Source organism: Drosophila serrata, unplaced genomic scaffold, assembly GCF_035046125.1.
Source record: "Drosophila serrata isolate PLE 108 unplaced genomic scaffold, ASM3504612v1 contig_276, whole genome shotgun sequence".
NCBI lineage: Eukaryota > Metazoa > Arthropoda > Insecta > Diptera > Drosophilidae > Drosophila > Drosophila serrata.
The window spans coordinates 4,074,523-4,086,946 of NW_028257174.1; the positions used below are offsets into that span (position 1 = coordinate 4,074,523).

Here is a 12,424-nt window from a genome sequence, read left to right on the forward strand (position 1 = left end):
GATGTATGTTTGTGTGTGTGTGTGCAAGGCAGCCATTTTGGAAACTTAGCAGCGCTAACAACCGGAAATCGTGCAAGTATTTAAATACAGCCACCAGTGAGCGGTAAGTGCTGCGGATGCCCAGTTAGGGCCACAAGGGGGGTGTAAGAGTAAGGCGGGGTCTATAAACCAAACGACCATAACCCAAAAACCGAAATAGATGAAAATTTATTTGAATTGCAATGCCACTGTGTGTGTGTATGAGTGTAAAAGTGTGTGTGTGTGTTTCGAAGCTCTTCTCTTAGCCGCTACCGCCCCTTGACATTGTCATCGCTTTGCATTTACATGCACTTACCGTTGTCATTGAAAATGTACATTTGCTTAACCCCCTCTCACGTCCATGCCCATGCTCCTCTTGCCCTGTGCCCCAATCCTCATGCCCCATGCCCCTACCCCTTGCCCTTGCCCCTTGCCCCTTGCTCCTTGCCTCATGCCCCTTCTCCTTTAGAGAGACAACCTCCTTTCAGATAAAAATTCGACCTCAAGACGAGTTTTACCAGCCACCTGAATGCAGAGAAGTCCTTGCCAAGGGGGGCGCTACTAATTATCAAATATAATTAATATTTATTATTAATTATTTTTATATTAAAAAAAAGACAAGTTTATTATTAAGGATATTTTAAATTTTTAGTCTTTCTTTAAAGCCTAAATGGGGTTTCTTTTCGAGAAATATTTTTTAATATTTTTAAAAAGAAGAAAAGCTAACGTTGAGATGCCAATGATTTAATATCCCTGAAGTTTGCAATTAAATTAGAGGTTCTAATTGGAAATTTATCATAACTATGGTTAAAATACTCTCATTTTTAAGTCAATATTTTTTGGGATTTTTATATGACAATTTTTACGAAAAAATCAAAGCTTCAAAAACTCATAACTAAGCTAAAAGTGCATTAAATTTAATTCGGAAAGCTGTTCTATGTTAGTTTTTATAAGGTTGATAAATCTGCATACTCAATTTCAAAAGTAAAAAAATTTAAATTTTTTCGATTTTTTTTACAATTTTAAAATTAAAAATTTGGACAAAAATTTAAAAAAATTAGATCGATTCGGCTGCTGATGCTGATCAAGAATATATATGATTTATAGGGTCGGAAATGACTCCTTCACTGTCTAAAGTGATTCGGATTAAAGTTATAATTATATAAATACAATAATATATAATTTTTATTCTATACTGTTTTAAATAATACCTACTATACACTTTCTCATAATTCTATTTTTTCTGATTAAATATAGACTTATTTTTGTATTATATACTCCCCCTGCTAAGCCCCGCCACTGTTTGAACTCATCTCGTCTCGGGCATTATCGTTACTCTTAACGTTTTCATAACATGAATTATTGATTTGATTGCTCGTCACAGTGCCCTTTCCTTCGCTTTTTTTTGCTCTCCCTTCTCTCTCTCTTACTTTTTTCGTATCCCCCCAGCGATTATACATTTTTAATTTGATTCCTTTAGCTTTTCTCGTCTCGTCTCGCCCCTCTCCGTTTTTCACTTCAGTTTTTCCACCCAATTCGCCGGCGGAAGTGCCATCGCATACACATACATAAATATGACAAATTAACATTGTTAGCATGCCTGGCCCACAATTAATCATCATGGCTAAAAGATACAGAGGGAGAGAGTCCTCTGATTGAGGTCCTTCTCCTATGACGAACTGACTTGCGGATGACTGAGTGTGTTTGACCTTTGACCGGTGTGTGAGCCCCATATTTTATGCATTAGAAAACCTGATGAATGAGTGGATTTCCCAGGAGTATCTAAATCTGGCATCGAACTATTTATTCTGGGATTTCCAAAAATACATACAAGCAATCCTAATTAACCTTTTGGGCCCCCCATTCATTTCCGCTCAAATGTATTAATCAATGATTATCATAATTATTAATTAAATATTTTTTGGGCTCTAAAAACCGACCTAATCCCCCCAATTAATGTTGGTCAATTCAATTTCCGGCCAATTAGGTACTACGCTTATAGGGATTACCTATTTGTATTTATCCTTTTTTTTCCCCCGTTGTCAAACATTTAGTTAAATCAAATAAATATATTAAGTTTGCAACTCATATTCGATTTGTTTGGTTTTTTTTTTACAAATATTTACAGTATTTATTTATTATGTATATGTTTTCTTTGCCCATTTTTTTCTTTTGGTTTGATGTGTTTTTATTTCATGGCAGGACTATTATGTTTTTATTTAAATGTTTGCCATGAAATAATAGAGTGATTTTTCAGCTTAATTAATCAAATATATCCCTGTATTTTTTGTGTCTTGTTTAGGATGATATTTAGTTTGAAAATTTCCTTAAGTTTTAATGTATTTTTTGCTTATAGATTTATATTTGTTTTTGGAATAAATCTATTTATTTAAATACGTTATTTAGAGCCCTAATTGTGATCCGAAATTTCCCTGGATTATTAAAGCCTTTATTGATTTACCTTTCCCTAAACTTTCTACCAATTTCATTTGCGTTTCGTTCGTCTCGAGTCCTTGGCTTCTTTGTTTCAACATCTGCGAGTTTGTCCCCCGGGCACCATTCCATTCAATTTCATTCCGTTTCAGACTATCAATCAACCTGCCGGGGCTCAATCTCGCATGGCTTGCGGCCCAGACATAAGTCTTGCCTCCGACCCCCTCTCCCCTCTCCTTGATCAGTGCATAACACACACACACACACACACAGACACAGAGAAGGAAAACCCCTTCTAATTCGACGACGACCTTAGTCCGGAAAAACAGCTGCTGCTGCTACTGCAGTTGGCCTTGCTATGTCTGCAACTGGCCCAATACAATTGCCAAGTTATTAATGACAAGTCGTATTTTCGCCTGGCCAACTTGTCGCTGGCTTCCCTCACACTCTAACGCTCATATTTTCCCTTAGCCTCTCTCTTTCCTCTGGGTAGTTTTCGCATTTTCCCTCTTAAATCGAATCTATGGCCAGCATACACCACAGGAAGGACTATTGCAGTTGAAAATTTCAAAAAGGAAATTTGTGATTTTCTAAAAATCTGCATTCGGAATACTCTTGTGACTCGAATAGATTGTAGTTTTGGTTTTTTAGTAGGTTTTTATATATTACAAATTATTTGTAGAATTTTCCAAGTTAAATATAGTATGTTTTTTAGTTGTAGAATTTTCCAAGTTAAATATTACTTAAAAACCTACAGTGAAGGTTTCTAAAATTAGTTTTAATTTTGGAAAACATACTTTTTCGAGGAGTTCAAGCCATGTTTTATTTTTAGAATTTTCCAAGATTAATATTATCCAAAAATCTGCAGGTTTTCAGTTTGGAAAACATATTTTTTCAAGGATTTGAAGACAGGTTTTATCTTTAGTATTCCTAGACAGACTTACTCCCTTTATATCACATTTATTTAAGTTCCCATATCAGCTCTAAATATATTGTTAAATATCTTAACAGTTTATAGCTCTTCAAAACCCCTTTTTTCCACTTAACTAATTTCTTAATAAAGCGTACCTTAAAAAACCTTAATACCCTTTCAGGAAAGCATACAAAAAAAAACAGCAATTTTAGAAATAGAAACTTTGCATGTGGAATTAATTCTGTTGGCAACATTATTTTATGGACACACTTTTCTCGGGCAACCATAGGTTTTCCAATTGCCCAAAGGGGGTTGTGTGGATTTCCATGAGGGGGGTTGGGAAATTTCGATTTAAAAAGAGAGTGCGAGATGTCAGCTCGTGTGTGACCAACCGACCGACCGACTTTTCCCCAAAACCCTCCTCCCTTCTCCCTCTCTCTACACTGTAATAAACGCCGATCAAAGGCATATCCAAAATCCTCATTAAATCTGCAAAAACGAACAAATTTTGTAGGGAAATATAAATTTAGTTTCGGCTTAGACCTACATTTCGAGTGGCAATTTAAATTGTAATTAAACCAATATTCTCTCTGTTCCAGAACCAAGCAACTCAGCATGGCTGCTTTTCCGGCTTTTCCTGCTTTTCCTCCTACTGCTTTTTCTTTCCGCTCTCTATCCTTTTCATAAGCTTTTCGCCGGGTCGACATGTGTTGGGTATCAGTGACGGAAATCAATGTCGCACTTAAGCGGATTCCTCAAATTGGCTATATGTTTCTTTTATTTTTGTATACCGTTTCGTTGCATACCCTGTAAAAGTATGATGTATGTCTGCCTTTGGATGGTTTAAAATTGAAAGAAGATTTATTTTCTATCCACAAGCAATTTTTTAGATTTTAGAAAAGTTAATTTAGAACTTTGCTAAATTAGTTTTGATGATATACAACTTTTTCTGCACCTCTTATCGTTTTACCAGTCTTAACTAAAAATTTAAGGTTATATTTGATCAGTATAAATTTAGTTTTTTACTTAAAGAACCTATCCTTTTATAGATTTCGCCTTTCTCTATATTTAAATGTTTTCCTAAGGTTCAGTTCTACTTTCCAAACTAAATTTTTAACTCTTTATAAAATATAAATATTACTAATTACTTTCTCCACAGAATAAACCTAGTTTCTTGACTAGAGTATCCTCAAGTCGCTTTGCTTTCTCTATATTTTATTTATATTTTTGTTTTGCGTATTTTTTGTTTATTTTTATTTTTATATATTTTTTTCCTGTCCAGAGCTCTTTCACCGCCATCGACCATCAAAAGGCCAGTGGGACGCCCACTGTGAAAATCGAGGCTTCGACCTGCTGCTGCCTCGAGTCCTGCTGCTGCTCCTGTTCCTGCCTGTGTGCGCTCCTGCTTCCCCATCCTGCTCCTGGTAACTATTAAGCCAAATCAACAAACAAACAAACACACATACAGACAGGACATGGGATACGGGATACGGGATACGGGATACAGGACACACAGGCTACATACAGGACATACAGGGGCTCTGAGGCAGCTGTCGTCGGCGGTAGGTGTCAACAACTGCGAGTGTGTGTGTGTGTGGGCGAGAGATCCACATCCACATCCACAGCGAGGATGACTGAAAAATATAAGTAACAAATGCCCGACGGAAATCAAGTTGAAATTTCATTGAGTGCAAAGGAAATTCAAACGGAAAACCAAATGAGCGAGCCAAGCGAGCCGCCGCTCCTTTTCCGTTCCAATATCAAGTCCTGGGAAGGGGGATAAGCGGGCTAGAGAGGCTCTGGAAAAACCCAAAAACCCCAAAAGTGAAATACAGGGAAAATGGAGCTGGAGCCTAGCAGGAGCCAGAAGCCAGGAGTCAGGTTATGAGAGTTGAGGGAACAATTTAAGTGGGCAAAAATCATATTTTCCCTTACTCTTTCTGTAGTGATTTTTGGATTTTAATTTGCATTTTGTATACATTTACTTTGGGCATAAAATAAAACTATATTTTCCATATAGATAATATTAGATTTGCTTACAGGTTTAGATTTATGTCTTTCCTTTTGCTTTTCTAGGCAGGGAAATTAAGCAATTGAATTTTGAATAGAGGGATACACGATTCCTTTAATTTAAAGCCTAGTCTACCGGGTATTTCATAGTCGTTCACCCTAAACTATAGCTTCCTAACTTGTTAAATTCATAACTAAAGGCAAAACTTCAAAGAAAAAAGTGGCCTAAAATATTAAACAGTCCAATTGAAGGCATTCTTTTAATGAAATTCATTTTCTCTGCATGATTTCCGCTTTTCCCATGGAGGAGTAGTTCCCTTTTTGACCTTCCCCTTTTCCCTCCCCCACTGTGCCATTAACTGATTATGCCAAATGCCAAACTCCGGCAGCAAAGAAACGCCTTTCAACAGTTAAGGTCAAAATAATAGCAACAAAAAGTCAAGGATATGTAGAGTTTATTTTTAAATACTAAATATTTTAAGCAATTTATTCCTGCATTAACAGAAAATGAAGTATGCAATGTCATATATAAAGTATCTATCAGTATTGGAAGTGCTAAAGAATTCCCTAATATTTATACCTTTACAGGGTATAATAATTTAAGTCAGAAGCTTCTAAATCAGTGAAGGAGTTATTTTCGACCCTATAAATCATATATATTCTTGATCAGCATCAACAGGCGAATCTTTTTAGCTATCTCCGGAAGAAAAAAAATGTTTATAAATTTTTTCAAAATTTTTAAGGGGTTAAATCGTTAAAACTGTCATAAATTTGAACAAAAAATTTAAAAATTTTGACATTTTTAATTGAGTATGCAGATGTGTTAAACTAATAAAAACTTACACAAAACTGCTTTCCGAATGGAAATTAATGAACTTTTAACTAAGTTATGAGTTTTTTAAACTTTGAGTTGTCTTTAAAATTGTCATATTTTATTTAAATATTATAAGCTTATTAATGATCGATTTCCCATTTGAATACTTTGTTTCCGGTCTTGTTTATTATAATATTTTATTATGTATTGTGAATAGTTTTTATTATCAGTTATAAGTGTCACTATTTTTGTGAACCACAACTGTTTGCATGAGTATTCACACACGATGGTTCACAGTTGGCCGCCGTTTGGTGTCGGCATAAATAAATCAAAATGTCGCCGATGTCCTCCTTCGGCAGGACCTTTTGAACGCCGCCCTCCTCCCCCTGCCTCCCGCTCCACCCCACTTGTGTATTGTTCTTGGCCTATTGAGGGTAACAAGGTTCGGCATTCCATGTCCTGCAGGACACTGGCACTGGCTCAATAGAGGGGCCAGTGTAACGGATTGCCATTTCCCGCATTTTCATTCTGGGGAAAACCTCCTTTTTCGGTTGAGCTTTTTCGGCAAAAACTTTTCGCTTGCGTTTGAATTTTATGCGAGTTTTCGTTTCGTTTTTCTTTTTTTGTGTTTTTCTTTCTTTTTTTTTTGTTTCTTTCTGTACGGTTTTTGGGTTTTGGTTCTGCTTTTTCTTTGGGTTTTTTTTCCCCTTTTTTTGGTGTCCCCTTTAGCTCCTTTTAGGGTGGGGGGTGGCCAAAGGGGTACCACTGGTCGGCGTGTCGCATAAATTTAAGTTAGGAGCACATTTTCGCACTGAGACCACCCACCGCCCACCGCCCATCGTCCAGTGCCCACCATTTTCACGAAGCCTCAAGGACAACCACAGAGTCGCAGTTCCTTTGGTTTACTTAATGCGCCGCTAAAAGTTTCTCTATTTTATTATTTCTGGTCCTCTGTCTCTGCCGCTGCGTTTCCTCTTTCTTTTCCTTTCTTCCTCTTTTGCTTATTTTTTCTGGCTCACTTTTGGGCTCGCTTTTTGGTTTGGTTTTTTCAATTTTCGCTACTCAAGTAAAACTATTTATAAGTTGTATTTGTCTTGTTTTTCCCCAAAGGAGGTGGAGGAAAATGTAGGAGGCACGGATGTGCTTAAGTTTTCCCATCGACAGCACTTCGATAGCGATGGCGAAGGGCAACACAAATTCCCATGAATCTGTGTTCAACGAATTTTAAATTGGTAAAATATGTAAGGAATGTACATATTTTAGTACTCTTTTTTCGTACTTGAAAGCTACAAAGGAAACTTCTTTAAGAAACATTAAAAAAAACTACTCTTCAATCAGTTTTTAGTAATTTTTAACTTTTTTTCTAAACATCAACCTTTTTAAGAACGATTTTCTGGGAAATTTCCTTTCAAAAAACAGATTCTTGAAAAACAATTCTTTTAAACATTATTTTTCAAAGTCCCATTTGAAAAAATCCATAAAAAATTCCACTTTAATAAAACTTCTTCTCAAAAGCTCCTTATAATCTAATATTCAGAAACCATTTTCTGAAAAACTCTTTTGGTAAAAAATTCTTTAACTACCCATTGAAAATTTCTCCCTTTAAAAACTCAGCATTTTAAAACAGACTTCTTAAGAAAACCTTCTCCTAAAATCCATTTTTAAATCTTCTAGAATATTACAAAAAAAGGACTCCAATCATAGAAAATTACATAGCACTTAGTATTTCTTGTTTTCATATTATTTTTTCCTATTTTTCCTACCCGTTTACTAACTATTTTAACAGAGAATATTAAACCACTTAATTATTCCACAACAATTAGGCCAAAAAGGCAATATAGATATATACATAAACAACCATAAAAACAAGATAAATAAAATAGGGAAAATAATGCACTTAAGTACTACTTAAAATGCATTATTTCAAGTTTTCCATTTCGCTTTGTTTTCATATCTATTTACAAATAATTTCTGTATTTAAAGTACAGCTACGCAAATCAAAACAAACACCGTTTAAGAGAGATCCTATAACGGGATCTCCTTCCCGTGAGAGAGCAGTTTCATTTTCAAGGGCAAGAAAAAAACAAATCCGAACGGCGATGCCTGAGCCGCCAAAACCAACATAAAGAAGAGCGGAGAGCAGAGAAATATATGTATGTATGCATGGATCTTCACTCACCTAGTTTTAGTTGCAGCATCTCCAAACAGCGAATGCGCTTCCTCTCTTCTTACCTTTTAATTGGTCACCTCCTTTTTTACACTGTTTACACACTTTTTCTCTCTTTCCACATTTTTCTTTGTTAATAGTTTCTTATTCGATTTGTTTTTGGTTTTCCTTGAGTCTGTGTATACGACGAACTAATAGGCCTTACCACTCAAGGGTAGGAGATGAGCACGAAAGCGAAGCGGCAACTAACGGGACTTGTTAAATGACTCACACTTGGCACTGAATCGCTGGGCAGTTTTGTAAGAATTATTTGCACTTGCACGGAAACAAAAAACAAATCAATAAATGAATATTAACTACTTTTGGGGTTAGATTTTCCCGCTTTCACTTTACACACATTGATCTGTTTGCCATTTCCTTCCCGTTAGCCGCCGCCGTTGATTTTTCCGCCCGTTTTCCCGATTTTCGCACTTTTTCTTCGGATTTTTAACACACTCCGCGCGTCTTTTGATTGTATTTATACTTTATAATATTGAGTTTATATTTAGGCACTGTTTTAAGTCTTTAATTAAGTTTTTTATGGCGCTCCTACGGTTTTCTGCAATTTTGCGTGTTGTTCACTGAAAAGTCGAGAAGGTTCTGTGAAGGCGGGAGAATGGCAAACTTAAAATCAATGAGAGGCTGGAAGTGGTGAGATCCAGCGAGCGGCCGGTCACTCTCTCCCAGCTGATATTGGGAAGCCTCTCTTAGAGAGGCTTTCTAAAGAGCACAAAGAGGAAAAGTTATTGGTTCTCTTCACCTGGTAACCTTTGAGTGATTGCTCTTAGGCCGTAGTTAACTTTCTTTACTTCCTTTCAAATACTCTTAAAAGTACTACCTTAGTAAAAAACTCTCTTATTAGAAAAGGGGTTAATTCCCAAGTTATTTTCCTAGCTTTTCTTAATCCTATAAACCCTTCCTATATATTTCTTTTGGTTTTATGTAATTGATATCACATTTGTTGCCGCTGCCACGTTTTCCAGGAAAATGAAAGCAATTACGGCCATCAATTGGCCATGTTGCATGAAAATGAATAAAACCATAAAGCGATGCAGCAGCCATGACAGATGGAAAACTGGGGGAAATTGGGTGGCAAACTGAGTGGGAAATGGGGTGGCAAATGGGTTGGCAAACTGAGTGCGGAAAATGCAAGTTTGGATATCCAAAACCATAGATCAGTCCCATTTCCCATTTCCATTTCCCCCCGAGGGACAGTTGTTATTTTTGACTTTGTTTGTTTTCAACTCACTCTTTTTGTTTTTGTTTTTGTTTTTTTTTTATCAGCTGGCCGGGAAATTGTGATTACTTAAAGCGTTTGCTGCACATTTTTCATGCGTTTGACATTTAAGGGAACCTTTGGCCTTGCCCCTAATTGCAGTCAGCAAAATGTCATCATTACCGGGTTACTTCCGGTCTTCAGGCTTTTTCCTGCTGCAGGACTTGTGGCCAAGTTTTAGTTTTTTTTTTTTTTTTTTTTTTTGGCTAATCTATTTGTCATGTTCGCGCATTTTGGATTGGGGGAAAGAAAAACTAAAGCGACACACAGGCAACGTAATTTGCAACGATACTTCCTGCCGCACAAGGATAAAGCGGAAAGGACATTTTCAGAAATTCAAAAGCGTTCGCTGGCTTTGATAAACGAGCTGAGCTGAGCTGGACCAAAGGAGTTTTGGACGCCAAGCAAAAAAGCCAAGGCAAAAGGGAAAATGGGGGAAAAACCAGGAGGAAGGATCACGGTGTGTGTGTATGTGTGTGCAATTGCAATTGCAAATTTTTGCTGCCGCAAATGCAATTTCTATAGGATTTCACTTTGGTTGACTCTCTCTCTCTCTTTATTCTACGGTCGCATCACCCATCTGTGGCACACAAATTGCACTTTCTTACTACTTGGCCATCTGTCTCTCTTTCTTGGCCAACTTTCCCATTCGTCGAACATGTATCTGCATCTGCAGATGTATCTGTATCTGTATCTGTATCTGTATCTGATGGCATTCCTTTGCCGCATCTTTTGTATCTTTTGTCTTGATGCATTTGCAGCGCCAAGATTTGTTTACTTCTCGTTCGACTTTTGTTTTGTTTCGTTGGTTTCAGGCAACTTCTTTGCCACTGAGCAGAATAATACGATTTTTAAGCAATTTCTAGTTCTTATTTTATAGATTTTTTAGACTTTTAGGTTATTTAAAAGTAAGTTAGATAGTGAAGAAGTCATTTCCGACCCTATAAATCATATATATTATTGATCAGCATGATCAGAAAAATCGATCTAGACAAGTTTTGGTTGAAAAAAAAAAATGTAATTTTTTTCTAAAATTTTTAAGGGTGTACATTGTCAAAATTTACAAAAATTCGAAGTAAAATTTTAAATATTTTACATTTTAAAATAAGTATGCAGATATGTTAAGCTGATGAAAACTAACATGGAACAGTTTTCCGAATTGAAATTAATGCATTTTTGACTTAGTTATGATCAATTTAAAATTCGTTTTCCTGATCTAATAGCAAACTGTAAGGGTATACAAGATTCTGCTTTATAAAGTTAGCTTTTCTCTTATTTATTAATAAAGCAAGCCCAAATAAACCCATATCTTTTAATAGATTATTCAAATATATAAATAATATGAAATAAAGTCAAATAATAGAAAGTTTAATAAAAGTAAGACATTAATAATAATCATAGCATACTTTTGTGCTCTCAAAACAGGTTTTAAACACACCTAACCCCTGCAAAGATAATTCTTTCACGAAACTAAATCAAAAAATCAAATGTAATTACATTTTTTACATTATTTTGTGTGTAAAAATAAAAAAAAAACCCTCATCTCGATTCGTTTCAAGTTGAGTGTAGTAAGCAAAGATGTTGCAGCCTCCAAAATCTGCTGACGAGCATCATGCATGTATAAAGGGGGGCCAAAACTTCTGGTTGCGATTCAACTTTTGTCGCTTTTCTAACAAAAAAAAAGAAATACAGAAAAAAAAAGTGGCACGAAAGTAATGTTGTAGAGTTGCCCCCCGGGGGGGAGAGAGAGGAGGCAAGACTTGAGTGACAGATTGAGCGGGTTACGGGCAGGAGGTTACAGGCAACGGCAGAGATATGCCCAAAAAACTTTCAAACAAAAACGATTTAAAAAGCGATTCAAAGTCAGATTCTCAAATCGAATCAGAATCGATTAAAGCAAAGTTGTTTATGGCACAAAAGTTCAACAGATTGAACCGAGTCTACAGACACAAAGAGCAAAAGGACTTGAAGCTCTTTTCTATATATACACTTTCCTTAACAATTTAAAGAAATAACTACAATAGTTAATGACAAATCTCGCACTTACCACATACGTATGTATATTCCCCAGCAATAAGCCAGCTTTTCACATCCTGTGGGAGTAACCTGTTTCCACACATTTACTTAATCGAAATTAGCTGTCGAAGTACTCCATTTGGGAATTGATGCACAAAAGGAGCAACCAGGGGATTCTGAAGATGAGGCGGCGGTTACGCAATCTGCGGTTAAAGGCAACTCCCAAGATGGGGGTCCCTTGGGAGTTGCAGGGTCTCCAATGCAATCTCAACCAGTTGCATGCAACATCAATTCCTACTCTTGCACCACCTTATATGCCACAGCAAGTCATCTCGCCTCAACGCAACGCAACGCAATGCAACTCATCTCAACTCGACTCAATCACAATCACAATCTTGAGATGGGCAAACAGTCGGTGTTTGCATGCATCATACACGGCAAGAAATTTAGTTTTTTAGAGGAGAATTTGATGCTATAAATATAAAAGAAATATAAAATAATAATATGAACATGAAATATGAAAATCGGAAGACTACAATCAGTAATTAACTATGATCAGTATTTAACTATGATCAGTAAGTATCTTTCAACAGTAAGTATTAATGGTCAATAAGTAACTCTGTACAGTAAGTATCTATGACCAATAAGTACCTTTGAGCAGTAATTAACTATGATCAGTAATTAACTCCGAACACTAAGTAACTCTGATCAGTAAGTATTTATGACCAGTAAGTATGT

General features: G+C 36.1%; 1 protein-coding gene across 2 annotated transcripts in view; it reads right to left on the reverse strand.

The window, feature by feature from the left end:
- Positions 1 to 12,424, reverse strand: part of LOC110179583 (HEAT repeat-containing protein 6-like) — a 106,466-nt gene that overhangs the window by 84,543 nt on the left and 9,499 nt on the right. The window contains exon 4 of one of the 2 annotated variants that reach the window (XM_086835583.1): positions 11,718 to 12,158. The gene's annotated coding sequence lies outside the window, so the exon portion shown is untranslated. Of the gene's footprint in view, positions 1 to 8,367; positions 9,078 to 11,717; positions 12,159 to 12,424 lie in introns of those variants that run through there. The other variant, XM_020947175.2, reaches the window with a different exon arrangement.